This window comes from Carlito syrichta, unplaced genomic scaffold, assembly GCF_000164805.1.
Source record: "Carlito syrichta isolate Samal-C Ts95f unplaced genomic scaffold, Tarsius_syrichta-2.0.1 Scaffold120529, whole genome shotgun sequence".
In the NCBI taxonomy this organism is placed as follows: Eukaryota; Metazoa; Chordata; class Mammalia; order Primates; family Tarsiidae; genus Carlito; species Carlito syrichta.
Window position 1 is genome coordinate 184725 of NW_007064625.1, and position 13866 is coordinate 198590.

A 13866-nucleotide genomic window follows, 5' to 3' on the forward strand; every position below is an offset into this window, starting at 1 on the left:
AGGGGTGGCCAGTGCCTAGGGTGGTGGGCTTGGCCCTCCGATGTGGCTCCCTCGCTCAGGCCTCTACTGGGCTTGGCCCACGCCTGTCCAGAGCTCCAGGGGTTGTGAGGGCTCCAGGGGCCAAGTGAAGCCGGAGGGCCTCACCCAAGTCTGCCTTTGACTTCAGGAGGGGGTGCTGAGAGGGGAACATCCCTCCCCCCAGATCCCTGGACAGACAGCCTTAGCGGGGGAGGCACGGCCCACGGGGCAGAGACCACCTGGCTCCTGAAGTGGAGGAAGGAGGGCTCAGACTTCAGCTGAACTGGGGCAAGGGGAGGGGTCCCCGCACTCTGTGGAGGTAGGGGTTGGGGGGCTCGGCGCTTCCAGTCCAGCCAGGAGCCCCTCAAGACTCGAGGAAGGTGGAAGCCAGGCATCTTGGAAGGTCAGGCCAGCTGGCGATGGAGAGGTCATGGGCGTTCCGGCGCAGGACCTGGGACCATGTCACTAAAGGTGTTTCAGGAGGGAACAAGCCAGAAGGACGCGGAGGGCGCCACCACGAGTGTCAGCCCAGGACCCATCACCCCAACGCCTAGTATGAAGCTGTGACAGCCACCATCACAGCCAAAGCCTCTCAGTCCCTGGGAAGCCCTTCCTGAGGACACCTGCCAGCTGGGCGACACGACACCCACTTGGAGCTGAGTCTGGGCCCGAGGAACTTTCTGAAGACCTGGGAGGTGGTGCTGGCTTCAAGTCCTGAGCATCCGATGACAAGGCCCATTCCCCCCACGTGTGCCTAGGACATGAGCCTCTTCCAGAAATGCGGAAGCAGCCCCAGGACACGAGGGGCATGGGAGCCAACACACGTCAGGGCAGTGAGCCCCCGGCAGGGTCTGACTCTGCTCCGCTCCCCCCGGAAAGGCGCAGGTTTGATCTGTTTATACAAACCAGCCTCGGACACACGGGAAGGGACTGCATTCCCATCTGCTTCCCAGAAAACAACACGGAATGTCAGCAGCATAGGGGGAAGCCAAGAACATTCCTTGGTCCCTCGAAGACCCAGGTCTTCACTCCCCTCCATGGCTGAGTTCCTGGGACGTTCCCGTTCTTTGGCGGCCTCCGGCAGCAGCCGAGGCCAGCACCACACCCTCAGTCTCTGAGGTGGGGGCCAGGAGGGGCTGGGGCCGGAGAGCCAGGCACTGTCTGCCCCTCCTCTGTCTGTGCATGTCTGTCTCTCTCTTTCCCGGTCTCTGCCTCTCTCTGTCCGGTCTCTCTCAAGGTCTGTCCCTTTCTGTCTCTGTGTCTCCCTGAGTCTATGTCTCTGTCTCTTTTTCTGCCTTTGTCTCTTATTCTGTCTCTGTTTTCATTTCTGTCTCCTTCTGCTCTGTCTTTTTGTCTGTCTCTCAATGCCTCTGTTTCTGTCTCTGAATTTGTCTCTCTCCCTCTCTCTCTTCGTCTCTCTCTCTCTCTCTCTCTCTCTCTCTCTCTCTCTCTCTCTCTCTGCCAATGGGAGAGGGACTCACATGTCTGTCACTTTCTGTCTCTGTGTCTCTGTGTCTTTTATTCTGTCTCTGTTTTTGCTTCTCTGTCTCTTTGCCTCTGTCTCTGTCCATCTCTGTCTCTTTTGGTCTGTCTCTCAATGCCCGATATCTCTTTGTTTCTCTGTCTCTGCCTCTGCTTCTCTCTCCGCCAAGGGGAGCGGGATTCACACAGGCTTCACCCAGACCTCTGAATCCTCACATAGTGAAGGAGCCTGAGGCCTTGGAGGGTCCAACACGGAGCATCTGCCCTGGGTCTGGACGGCAGGATGTGACACGCTCCCTTTGCCTCTCGCTCAGTTTCTGGGTCAAGATCAACAAGAGTTGGGGTTGGGGGCCCAGGCGTTTCCAATAGTTCCTTGAGCAGAGGAAGTGAGCCCAGGACAGGCAGGGGCCTCACAGGCCCACCAGGGAGGGGAGCCCCCCCATAGTCTGGGACAGCTGTCCCCTCATGTCTTCCTGGCCTGAAACCAAGGGTCAGACATGCTTGAGTCCCCGGTCAGCCAAGCACCTGCCCCATGGCCCCTCAGTCAGACCACCCCATCCAGGACACGTGGCCGGTGGCAGTGTCTCCCTCTGGGACAGCTCCGGATGGGGCCGTGGTCACCTGGGAGGGAGGACCGGCTTGGCCGTCCCCACCGCTCCCTGCACTCACCCTTGGGAAGGTGGCGGGCTCTCCTGAGACCCCCGGACATGGTTGAGGCATGCTCCGAGGACGCATCCCCGTGCCCACCGCCCCAGGGACCACAGTACCCCCTGCCTGGCCTCATCCACAGCCTGTCATGGTCCAGCTTGAGGGCTTCCCAGAGGCCTCCTGCTCTGTTGACCAGTTCAGTCCCTCCAGGAAGTGAGCCCGGAAAGTGAGACCAGCTGGCCTCTCCGGAGTGAGGCGCACACATCACCTGTACCTTGTAGGTGACCCATCCTGCCCTCGGCAGAGCCATCATCTCATGGGTCCACATCTTTCTCTGTAGCTCACCTGAGGCCATGAGGGCTGGTCTCTGTGGGCCCCAGACTCAAGCCTGTGTAGGGCACCTGCAGAGACCCCAGAGCTCTGGGCTCTGTGGATAGAGTCTCCCTGCAGAACACGTGTCCGTCCCAAGATCTGGCCAGGCCCTGGTTCCATGTCCCCCTTGCTGCCTGGGGTCACAGCTCTGGCTGGGGATGTCTGGCTCCTGCTGGACTGTAGGTTCCAGAAAACAGGCCACGTCTGCTAAGCCACCACTTGTGGATGGCCCCAGCTGTGCATGGCACCCAGTAAAGGCCAGTTCACACTTGTTGGAAGAATGCTTGCCGAAAGAAGGAAATTAAATCTTTAGGGCTGTTCCATCAGGATCTGGGTGTGGAAGTACTTGTTTCTGCAAAGAGCCCTCCTCTGGTTCCCCAGACACCCCCAGATAAGAGAGATGAGGCTGATGTCCAGGCTGTTAGAATTAAGAGCCCCTCAGGGAGCCAGCGAGTCCTTCTCCCACTGCACATATGGGAACACAGAGACCAAGGAGAGGCTGGCACAGATACCCCGAGTATTGGAGACTCAGGCCCTGTGGCGTCTGCACATCTGGGAAGGGAAGGCGGACTGCCTGGGTGCCCTGAGAGGCCAAAGCCTGCCATTTCTCAGGGCATGGGGCAAAACCTGCAGCCAGAGGGCACTTAGTTCTAACAGCCTGGCCCTCCTGGGCAGAGGCCCACACAGAAACGACTCATGTTCCTTCCCTTGCACCGACCCGAGCCCAAGCTGCGCCTCCCTGCCCTCCCCTGCACCCAGAACCAGCCTCCCGTCCCCACCACCCCCCCAGCCCAGCCCCAGCAGGAGCTACCATTACCCTGGGTAGCTACTCGGCCTTCTCCCTGGACCTCCTGCCTCAACCTCCAGCGACCAGAGGGAGCTTCCTAATGCAGGTGTCTGACTCACCCCTCCTGACCTGAAACTCTTGGCACCTGACAGGAGCGGGCACCCATCGACAAACCCACCCCTCACCGTGGTCTCTAGACCTCTGTGACCAGTGGCCACTCTCCACCTGAGCCCACCTAGGTGCTCACCCAGACTGAAGTCCATTCAGCCTCACCTGCTACAAAGCACTGACAGCCTCACCAAGAGCAGCCCCTCTTTCCCCTGGGCATTTTCTGTCCCCTCATCCTCACATTTCCCCCCCAGCACATCCCACCACTGACATCACGATATTTACTTCCTGTTCTCTCCCCTCCCAGGGATGCAGGCCCCAGAGGCAGGTCGGTGGGTTCCTGGCAAAAGGCCGGGTGCATGGTGCGAGCAGTGATGGACAGATGGTTGAATGACGGGTGACCCTGCACCAGACCACACTCTTGCCCTGGGACCGCCCCCCAGCCTGGGTCTCATCCTCTCGGCCACTGAATCCCGAGGCCTGGGCTGTGAAGCATCCTCAAGTCCCTTGTGAGACGTGGTGCAGAGATGGTGGCAGCTGTGGGTGAGAAAACACATGCACGGAGCCTGGCCCAGTCACACCCTCAGATGTTCAAGGTTTCCTATGTCAACCAGACCTTAAACCCTCCGCAGCACCGGTACCTACTCTGGCCTCTCGCTGCCACCAGGGGGCGCCGGTGCCCCGCCAGAACACATGGGTGGGAAGGGAGGGGAAACCATCGCCGGGCAGGAGCGCCCTTAGACGTCCCTGAACCCGCCCTGGGGCAGGGCCTGGCTTCTGGGGGCTCCTCTCTCTTGAGCCCTCCCTGCGGCCCAGGGAAAGCTCTGGGGTGGCCAGGAGGGCTAGGAGCCGGTGGCCATAGGCTGCGGCAGTCACACCCCAAGGAGTGGAGGCTCCGGGCTGGAAACCTCCCTCTTCCTCACACCCCAGCCCTCCAGGGACAGCCCGGAGGAGGCCGGCGCCAGGCCCTGCCCGGTACAGGGAAGTCCACGGATCACATAACCGTGGTTGTACAAACGACATCTGTCTTGTGGGGAGGAATCCCCAGTGGACACAGCTCTGTGGGCAGGGGCCAGCTGCCCGCCCGCCCTTCCGCCAGGCCCACACCCAGGGCAGCAGCCACTTGAGTACCTTCCCAGAGCCCACCCCACATGCCAGCCTCTGGCCCCCATGGCCTCCGGAGCTCCCAGGGGCAGTCCTACTCCAACAGGTCCCCAAGAGGAAAATGAGCCCGAGGGTATCGAGAGGTCTGAGTGTGAGCCTGGCCCCAGATTCCCCGTATCATTCATTCATTGATTCGCTCATTCGTTCGTTCACTAGCACAGACAGCCCAGCAGGGTCCAGCTTGGCATTCTTCTCAGGGAGCACACGGCTGGGGATCCGCGGGCAGATGGGCCCTCTCTAGGCCAGCCTCAGAGAGGCCTGGGCCCCTGCACCAGCTCTGACACGTGTGGCCTGTGGGCTCCCAAGCTCAGGTCCTGGAGCTGTCCCCGCAGAACTGCCACCTCACATCATCGGGGGAAACCAAGTCCTCACTCCCCCGGGAGACACCCTGCAGGGGGATAGCCAGGCCTCCCAGGTGCCTGAGTGTGGGCCCCCTACCTTCCTCCAGCAAAGCTCTTCAAATCCTGCTGCCAGAGCCATGGGGTACAACTTTGTCCATGGCCCACAGTGCCCGGCCTGAGAGTCCAGCCTGGCCGAGATGCAGACACAAGCCAATGGGACGGTCCCATGAGCTTGAGTGGAGCCACTGTGGCTCAAGGTAGCCATGCCCGCCATCTGAGTTCTGCCCTCCACCCCACCACCCGTCCCAGGAGGAAACAGGTGTGTCCTATGGCCTCCAAGGACTGGGAGATGCCCAGGCTCCAAAAGCTGCAGGACCACACTGCCCAAGGCCTTTCTGGTACAGTCTCCAGAGGCTGCCTGACTGGACGTGGCACCCAGGAAAGAGTCCCTCTGCCTTCCCCTGGGGAGATCCCAGGAGCCTGGCCATGCGACAGCCAGGTCTTCCCAGCCCTCCCAGGACAGTGCTCCTCATCCCTGGGGTGTCACCTCACCCAGCCACCCGTGACCAGGATCGTGGCCAGCGCCCAGCCTTGAGAACCCAGGGACATGGCCACGACCAGCCCTCAACGACCCCTCACCCCTCCCACCAAGTCCTGCGTCTGCCCTTGCCTCCTGCCATGTTCACAGACCTCAGGGAAACTGCAGCTCATGGGGCAGGCCAGGGTCCAAGTTCAGGTCCTCCATCAGAGAGGCCTGAGAACTTCAGGCTCCTGGTAGCTGCGAGGTGCTCTGGGCTCCTCCTGAAAGCTCTGATGTGAGGTCCAGCGGGCAGGCCCCGGGCTGGGTGGGCCAGGGTGGGGGTCCTCTGGCCACGGGCCACAGCCCTGACACCATCCCCTGCACTGAATCTACACAGCTCAGCCAGCTCGAGATGCCACAAGAGGCAGGTGTGCCGGGGGCCATAAACGCTGATTGCTCAACTTGCACCCAAACTGAGTTCACGCCCAGCAGTGCAGCCAAGGACAAGCGGGCCAGCTGGCTTAGCCCTGTGCCAGGACCCTGGAGGCTTCTTTATGTGCCAGAAGACAGCCATGCTGGAGACCCAGAGCCCAAAAAAGGACAGTCACACCGGAATCCCCTGAGCCCCTGGAAAGGACAGCTACCCTGGAGTCCCCAGGCCCCCAGAAAGGACAGCCACACAGAAACTTCCCGCACCCCTGAGGCCCTGGACACTGCCCCCTGTAAATGCCAGTGTCCCAAGCAAAAACTTGCAGGTGAGAGTTGGGAGTGAAGCTGGAGGACTTGCTGTGACTGCGTCAGGGCCCGGCAGGGGCCGTGATGCCTAGAAGCCCAGCCCACGCTCTCACAGGGTAACAGACTGGTGAGCTCCCGATGGGCTGGCCACTAGTGATGCCCTCTCTAGGCAGGGGATTGAGAGACTCGGGCACCAAGTGTCCTGCGGTGCTGGCCTTCTTGGTGCCACCTCCTCTCCAAAACAGCCTCCCTCCCTGCCTGACAGTCACAGGCCCTGAGAGAGGGTGGATGACAGTGCCCACCTGCTAGGTGTAGGCCTCTCCAATGGACCCTTGCCACCAAAGGAATACTAAGAGGTGCCACCCAGGGGCGGTCCAGTAGGGACTGGAGGTGGACAGGCCAGTGCAGGGCACGGGCACAGGGACCCTAGAGTGACGGCCATGCTCAGTGTGATCTCGCCCTGTGGGAGGCAGGAAGGATGATGCCTGTAGGCCTCCAGCCTCGGGGTGGGGGGGGGCAGCAGAACAAGAAGTCATACTCTGATGCCCACCTCTGCAGTCCTCTAGGCACCGTGAAGAAGGGGACAAGCCCAGCACCGACCCAGGATGTGGCTCTCGGGGCGCCAGCTCCCAGTCCTGCAGCCCGACTTACGGGAGGGCAGAGCAGGACCCCAGCCTGCATCCAGAGCCCCCCCGGAGGAGTAGAAAAACCTAGAGGATGTTGACTGTCCTCAAAACATGCACCCCGTGTCAGAGCTGGCTGGAAGAAGCAGACAGCAGAATTTGTGGTCTCCAGCAGGTTCGCGGCCAAGCCTGGCCTTCCTGCCCCCAGAGTAGGATGTTCCTGCCCCCAACTCTCCCCTCCCAGAGCTGAGGTCACAAAGAAACACACAGCAAGTTCATTCTGAAGGTCAAGGCCATGCTGGGCAGCATCAGGCCTTGCCCAAAAGGCGGGCCTGGGGGTTGAGGGGACCGGACGGGGATGGCGTGAGGGGAGGGGGATGCTTCAGCTAGGGTTGCCTGGCTGGGCCCTGCATGGTGTCTGCGGTGGAACCCGGGGGCTCAGCACCAAGGTGTCTGGTGTCCAAGATCCTTGTGAACTGCCCGGTTCAACAGAGTGACCACAGGGCTGTCCCGGTGTCTCTGCCCCAGGGCTTCAGGGACCAGTGTGTGCCAAGGGACACTGAGCTTTCCCTGGCTGGCGCCAGCTAGAGGCCATTTAAGAGGTTGTCAGCATCTCGCCCCCCACCCCACCTCCCACTCCCGCAGTTTCTGTCCTGTTATCAGCTGGCCTAGCTAGTGTGATGCTGCCCAGGCCTCCGGCTGACCGGGCCAGAGGGCTGGGCCCTGCTCTGGAATGCCCGGAGCTGCCAAGACCAGGGAACAGATTCCAGGAGGGCAGCAGCTCCCTCGCAGAGGACCCTCATTAATTATCCTGCAGAAGGAAGGCACAAGTACATGCCCCAGGAATCTTGAAGGCTGGCACTCAGCACTTTTCCTGGAATCTGCCTCTGCAAGGAGCTTGGGCTCTGGGAGGCCAGCGCCCCGGTAGGGGGGCACACGCCGCCAGCACCCCAGCCACCTCTGCAGCCCAGGAATGGGGCTGCTCACAGGCCACTCTGGAGAATCCTGGTGTTTTCTTGCCGGGGGGAATTCTGTGGTATCGGCAAGTCCCTCCTGCCTCTGGGCAGCATCACCACAGACCTCACAGACCAGCCTCTGTCCGCTGGAGGGACCACAGGGCCCTTCTCCCCTGCACACTCTGCTCTGTGAGCTCCCAGGCCCCCATCACACAGCTTAGCGTGGTGGCATCAGGACTGAAGGGTCAGCTGCCCAGGCACACCAGCACATCCTCTAGGGGCTCACAGGGGCCCCAGGGGACACCTGGGCTGGCCGAGTCAGGGCAGCGAGATGACACCACAGCCACTTGCCCCTTGCCTCTGAACTAAGGAACCTGCTGCAACTGGGTGGGACTGGGCCTGTGACCTGTAGCACTCACCTAATTCCCACAACAGCCTCCTGCTGCGGGTCTCGCTACCACACCCAGGTTCCCAGGGGGGATACTGAGGCACAGTAAGGCTGTCTGACTTGTCCAGGTGCTAAGCCAGGCTTAATGCCCTAGCCCATTGGAACCCCACACTGGCAGCAGCAGGGGCATCTGGGATGGCCAGCAGGGGCACCTGGTCCTGTGGGGCCGGACAACAGGCTGACAGGCACAGCTGCACCTACCCTCTCAGGGCCTTGGAGCCGGAGGTATGAGTGGAAACCTCGCCACAGAGCTGAACGGAGCCCCAGTCCACTGGATGGTGCACAGGCAGGGCCTGGTGGCCCCCCTTCCCCCCAGCCCCCAGGACATGCCCAGCCCAGGCCTGCCCCTCAGGCACTAGCACCAGGAGCCCCTGGCCCTGCTTCTCCACCTCAAGGGCTGAGCTGCCTCTCTCGGGACTTTGTCCTCCCCACAAAGGCCCTGACCTGGCACTGCTCCCCAAAATGAAACTCCCAGCTTCCTGTATCACCAATACCAACACAGGACTGGACAGGTGTGGACCCCAAGCCAGGCTCTCCCAAGCAAGCCAGCTGCCACCAGTGCCTGAGCACTGGGGTCCAGCTGGCACCATGCAGCCTGGCAGGGAGAGGCATAAACCCTTATGTCGGGACACTGCCAACCTGACCCAGTTCCTCAGTGGTCACACCCATGCCCTCAGTGCCTACGACCATCCTGGAGACATCCAACCTCGTCTCTGGGTGGACATCCAGGGCCTGGGGAGCTGCAGGGGCCCAGGGGATACGCCCCTCGGTGACCTGCTCTCCAGTGCCCATGGGACAGCAGCTGGGGTTGCTACAAGTGGGCAGAAGCCCCTTCCTCCTCCCTCACTTGAGCCAGATCTGCGGGAGGCTGAGACCCTCGGGAGCCCGGACACCAGGAGCTCTCAGGCGCACCCAGGGCTGCTGCCTACAACCTGGTCCTCACCCACAAGGTCTCATGGGCCTCCCCAGGCTGGGGGACAGGCCCGGCCTGCAGGGCCCAATGGCTGAAGGGGCAGAACCAGCCCCAAAGACACCCTTGCCAAGAGTGCAGGATGGCACGGTAGGAATTCCCTAGGAATTCAGAGCTGCAGTCTCCCCAGCTCAGCCTCCTCCAGCTAAGCCTCCCCTCCCTCAGCACCAGACTGCATTTTATGGCCTATTAGCACACCTCCTCCCGGGGCCAGGGTGAGAGGTGACAAGGCGAGGCAGGGTCTGAGGTACCTGCAGAAGACTCGGAGGCTCCTGGAGATTCCTAGGGGCGATGAGGGGACACCGGACCGCAGACCCAGCCAGCCAGCCAGGACAATGAGCCTCAGGAGTGTGCACCCACTGTGTGCTTGGGTCCAAACCAGGCCCCTGGGGTTCCAGCACCCAGGAACACAGCTGGAACGGAGGGACTCACACGGAGCCTAGGCACTCCTCAGGGGCCCGAGGAGGCCACCCCATGGCGGGAGTGGGACTGTGGGGCCACAGAGGCAGCGGCTCAGGCTGGCAGGAGAGATGGATTGGTGCTCACGGGGGAACCGCTTTCTTGAGGGCAGGCGTTGTCACCTATGCCCTGAGGGGCTCTCCCCAGCACGCAGGCACCCAAGTGTGGGGGTACCCCACGCCATCCCCTCCCCACCCTTGCTAACCACCTCCTATGCGCCCACGCCCAGGCCTATATGCCCACCCACCAGCATGCAGTGATGTCACCCGCCGGTCCTTCAGTGACCCCCATGGTGGGGTTTCCCACATGGGCCCACAGGGGTTAGAGGAACCACCAGACAGACTTGGTGTCCATGCCTTACGGAAGCCCCTGGGGTTTGGCTTGCCCCCTGCTCTGTCCACCAGCCATAGCCAGCCTGAGTAGGGCCTCAGAAGGGCCGGGTGGAGGAGGGGAGCCAGGGAAGTCTAGGCCAGCACCCCAGCACCCCAAGGCTCGCCCAGCCTCTCCCCTGCCTAGGAGAGAAGCATTGAGCCCTTGGGGGAGCAGCTGTAGATGCGGGCACTCCAGCTTCTCAGCAAGTGGGCAGAGGCTGCCAGAGGCCCAAGCCTGACAGATTTGCCAGGGGGAGCTCCCACCCCTGGTTCCATCCATCAGGGCTGGGACCCGGGACAGGGCACCGGGGCCACACGACACCACCCAGCTCCCCTCAAAGCTGGGGCCTCCACAAGCACAGCCCTGCACTGGAGTTGGGAAGGGGTCAAGGGGCCATCCCCCAGCACAGACTCCACCACCGATCCCAAGCAACTTGGGAACAACTGGGGGCTCAGTGTCCCCATCTGTGAAATGGAACAAGCACCAGCCCCTCCCAAACACTGAGCAGTACCAGGGCACACCCTAGGACTGCCCTAAAGTCTAGGGGGTCTGGGATGGCCACCCAGAGGGGCCCATGGTCCAGACAGGATGGCTGAGGCAAGGGAAGGGCAGTCAAAGTTTCTGGGAGGCTGAGGGTTCTTTGGGGCATCCGGTTGATGGGGAGAATTGTCTGACGAGACCACCCAGAATGGGGCCCCTGGCATCTCCAGTCTGGGGCAGCCGCTGGGGAGCCAGGAGGCCTTGACCTCTGTGCAGTGTGTGTGTGGTCTGCCCCAGCCTCGGCTGCTGCCAGGACAGTCCCTGTTGTGGGCAGGGAGACTGGAAACACCCCTCCCAAATGCCCCAGGCAGGCAGCCCAGGGGCAGGTGAGTGAGTCCAGACTCCCCACCCCCCACGCCTGGGAGGGCCTGCCTCTCAGCGCCTCCTGCCATAATTATGTCATTAGGAGACCACCCATCTCTAAAGCCAGCCTGGGAGAGGCCACACGGCCCCATTGTGCAGGGAGCCAGGGCTGGTAGGACAGTCATCCCAGAGAAAGACAGAGGGGCTTTTGTGGGGAGCGAGAGGACAAACCTGCTAAGCGAACAGGCATCCCCTTCCCACAGCCAGCCCTTGGAGGGACGGGCTGGGAGTCTGTGGGTGGGATCAGTGTCCCGGGCTGCCCCGCTGAGGCTGTGGCCTGGCTCCAGCACACCGGGATGGGCCTGGAGCGGCCAGCCTGTCCCACCAACTGTCACGGCCAGCAGAGGCCAAAGCCAGAATCGAGGCCACCCGCCCCAGGTGCTCAACCCCACCAAGGACCAACGGAGCCCCCTCAGGCCACCCGGCACCAGCTCCTGCAGGGGAGGGAGAGACTCGGAGCCGTGCAAGCCGAGTATGGGAAAGCCAAACGCCCCGGGGCTTCTGTCCACCCCAACGGGTGGGCAGGGAACAGGGCAGAGCGAGGGGGTCTCGCAGGCCTGAGGTCAGCTCTGGGCCACCCCACGGGGAGAGGGCAGCCAGGGGGGTCATGTGGATTTCTGATGGCCCAGAAGCTAGACATAGTTCTTCAAAGGCCAGGACCCCGGGCGGCCAGGTGGGGCAGAAGCCAAGGTGGCGTCTCCCAGCCAAGCCAGGTGCTCCATCCAGCTGCCAGGACATGTCAGCTCCAGTCCGGCTCAGGGGACAACTGCCATGCCACCGTTCTGGGGGTGAAGGGGACAGCAGGCTCCTGGGGCCAGGACCAGCCATGGCTCCCCAAGGGAGACATCAGCATTACATTCTGTCACCTCCAGGGAAAGCCAGCCCTGGGTCCCCGTTGCCTGCAGAGCCCACCCTGGCCCCCAACACCCCCACCACTGGGCTGGCTACCCTGATGGGAGTTCTGCTCAGGTGGCCGGCCATCATCCTCCCCTTCCACATGGTGGGCTCAGCCCTCCCCGAGTCTCAGATGTCCACCAATCCCTAGGGACAGGGCTCCAAGGCCCTGAGCTGCCCAGAAGCGTTTGTTGGAGGCTGTGACCTGGGACATAAACTCTGCATCCCTCCCCCACTTCCCCAGCCCTTCCAGCCCTGCTTCTGAGCTGGCTCAGCCCAGATTCTCCTCATGACCACACCTCAGTGTTCCTCGGAGCCTCTAGGGACCCTGTAACTGTGAGCACAGGTAGCCATCAACCATCGCCCCTGGCAGGGTGTCTGGCAGGAACAAGGGCAGCTCTGGGCCACCCCATGGGAGAGGACAGCTAGGCAGGCCGCAGGTCATGGGGATTTGTGATCACCCAGAAACTAAACAGAGGTCCTCAGAGACCTGACCCTGGAGACAGACAGGACAGAAGCCAAGGAGGCAACGCCTGGCCCAGGTCAGGTACCTAGCAGGATTGTGGCCCGGGTGTGGAGGTGAGTTGAGCTGGCCCATGTGATGGCAGTGGGCTCTCGATGGCTCTGCTACCCCCTGGGGCACCTGTGTCCCTCCAGGGCCTTCAGAGAGTAGGGGTTGGGGACCCTGAGTCCTGCTCTCAGAGGACTCACCCCTCAGCAGGAACAGAGAACAGAGAGATACCAAGATAAGGCAGGCTTCCCAGGAGACCAGAGAGCAAGGCTCCTAGATGAGCGGGGTCTCCAAGGGCACGCCAGGTTCTCCAGGTGTGCTGGGTCCTCCCAGGTGTTCTAGGTTCTCCCGAGTATTCTAGATCCTCCGAGTGTGCTGGGTCCTCCCAGGTGTATGGGTCTTCCCCAGGTGTGCTGGATCCTCCCAGGTGTGCTGGGTCCTCCCAGGCATTCCCTAGTCCTCCAGAGGCATGCTGGGATGCCTTCCCACACCAGACACAAAAGTCGCTTCTCAGGTGGCCTCCTCTCTAAGTCGGCTCCAGCCCCAAATGAAAACTTCCGGCTGACCCTAGAGTTGAGTGCTGGGAATAGCATGGGGAGGCTGGAACCAAAGGCCAGGGTCAGGACAAACGCTAAGCTGCCTCCCCGAGGAGTCAGCCCACAATGGAGCCATTGTCAGCCTCAGGACAGTGACTCCGTGGCAAGCAGCAGGACTAAAAAGGGTCCCAGCCCCCTTGGGTGCACAAGATGAAGAGAGGCTGTGTGACCTCACTGCCCAGAGTCGGCCCTTCCAGGAACCCCTGCAGTGGAGACAAAGTCGGCTGTCCTCCCTTCCCACCGCACCCTGGAGGGCCAGAGTTCACAGCCAGGGCAGCAGCTCCCAGGCCTGTCCCTGGCTGGCCACCGAGAGCAGCCCTGGGTGTGTCTAGACCTTGAGCGAGGGGTCAGATTCCAAGCCTCAGACACAGTGGGCAGCATTGAGTGGGCTGGGCAGGCCGCTTCCTCTCCATCAATTATCCCAGTTTAGAAATAGTGGCCCTGGAGCCAGGGCCAGGGGCTAAAAGCCACCAGGGACCTTGTCCGGCCCTGCCCCACCCCAGCCCACCATCCCGGCAGGAGCCTGGCCTGCACCTCTGAGCTCTTCTTCGGGCCCAGGCCGGCCCCACCAGCTGCCACAGTCACCTCCAGCCCTTCCTGGAGAGACCCCCACCCGATGGCCTCCTGTTCAGTGGGGAACACAGGCCCCTTCCAAGGGGCGGGACCCAACAAGGTCCCAGAGTGGGCCTGGGCACGGCGGCTCCAGGCAGGACCATTAATGTCTGTCCCTGCTTGTCAGGTCCACGGGAGGTGCCCAGAAGCACTGGCCGGCCCCAGGCCACACGCCCCCAGGCTGAGGACCCTCAGGATGCCTGGCTTGCCCTGCCTCCTGTCCTACCAGCCCCTCAGGACCAGACCAACTTCCTCCTCTTCTCTGCTCCTCTGCACATGCCTCTTCCATCTGGAAACTCGCCTGGACCCGCCTGGACCTCCCAAACCTTCTCCAGTCCACACGTCCA

At 62.2% G+C, this 13866-nt stretch overlaps 1 protein-coding gene across 1 annotated transcript in view; it reads right to left on the reverse strand.

Moving 5' to 3' along the window:
- MEGF6 (multiple EGF like domains 6) overlaps positions 1 to 13866 on the reverse strand; it is a gene marked incomplete at its 5' end in the record, with an annotated part of 105481 nt that overhangs the window by 67303 nt on the left and 24312 nt on the right. The gene's annotated exons all lie outside the window — the stretch shown is intronic.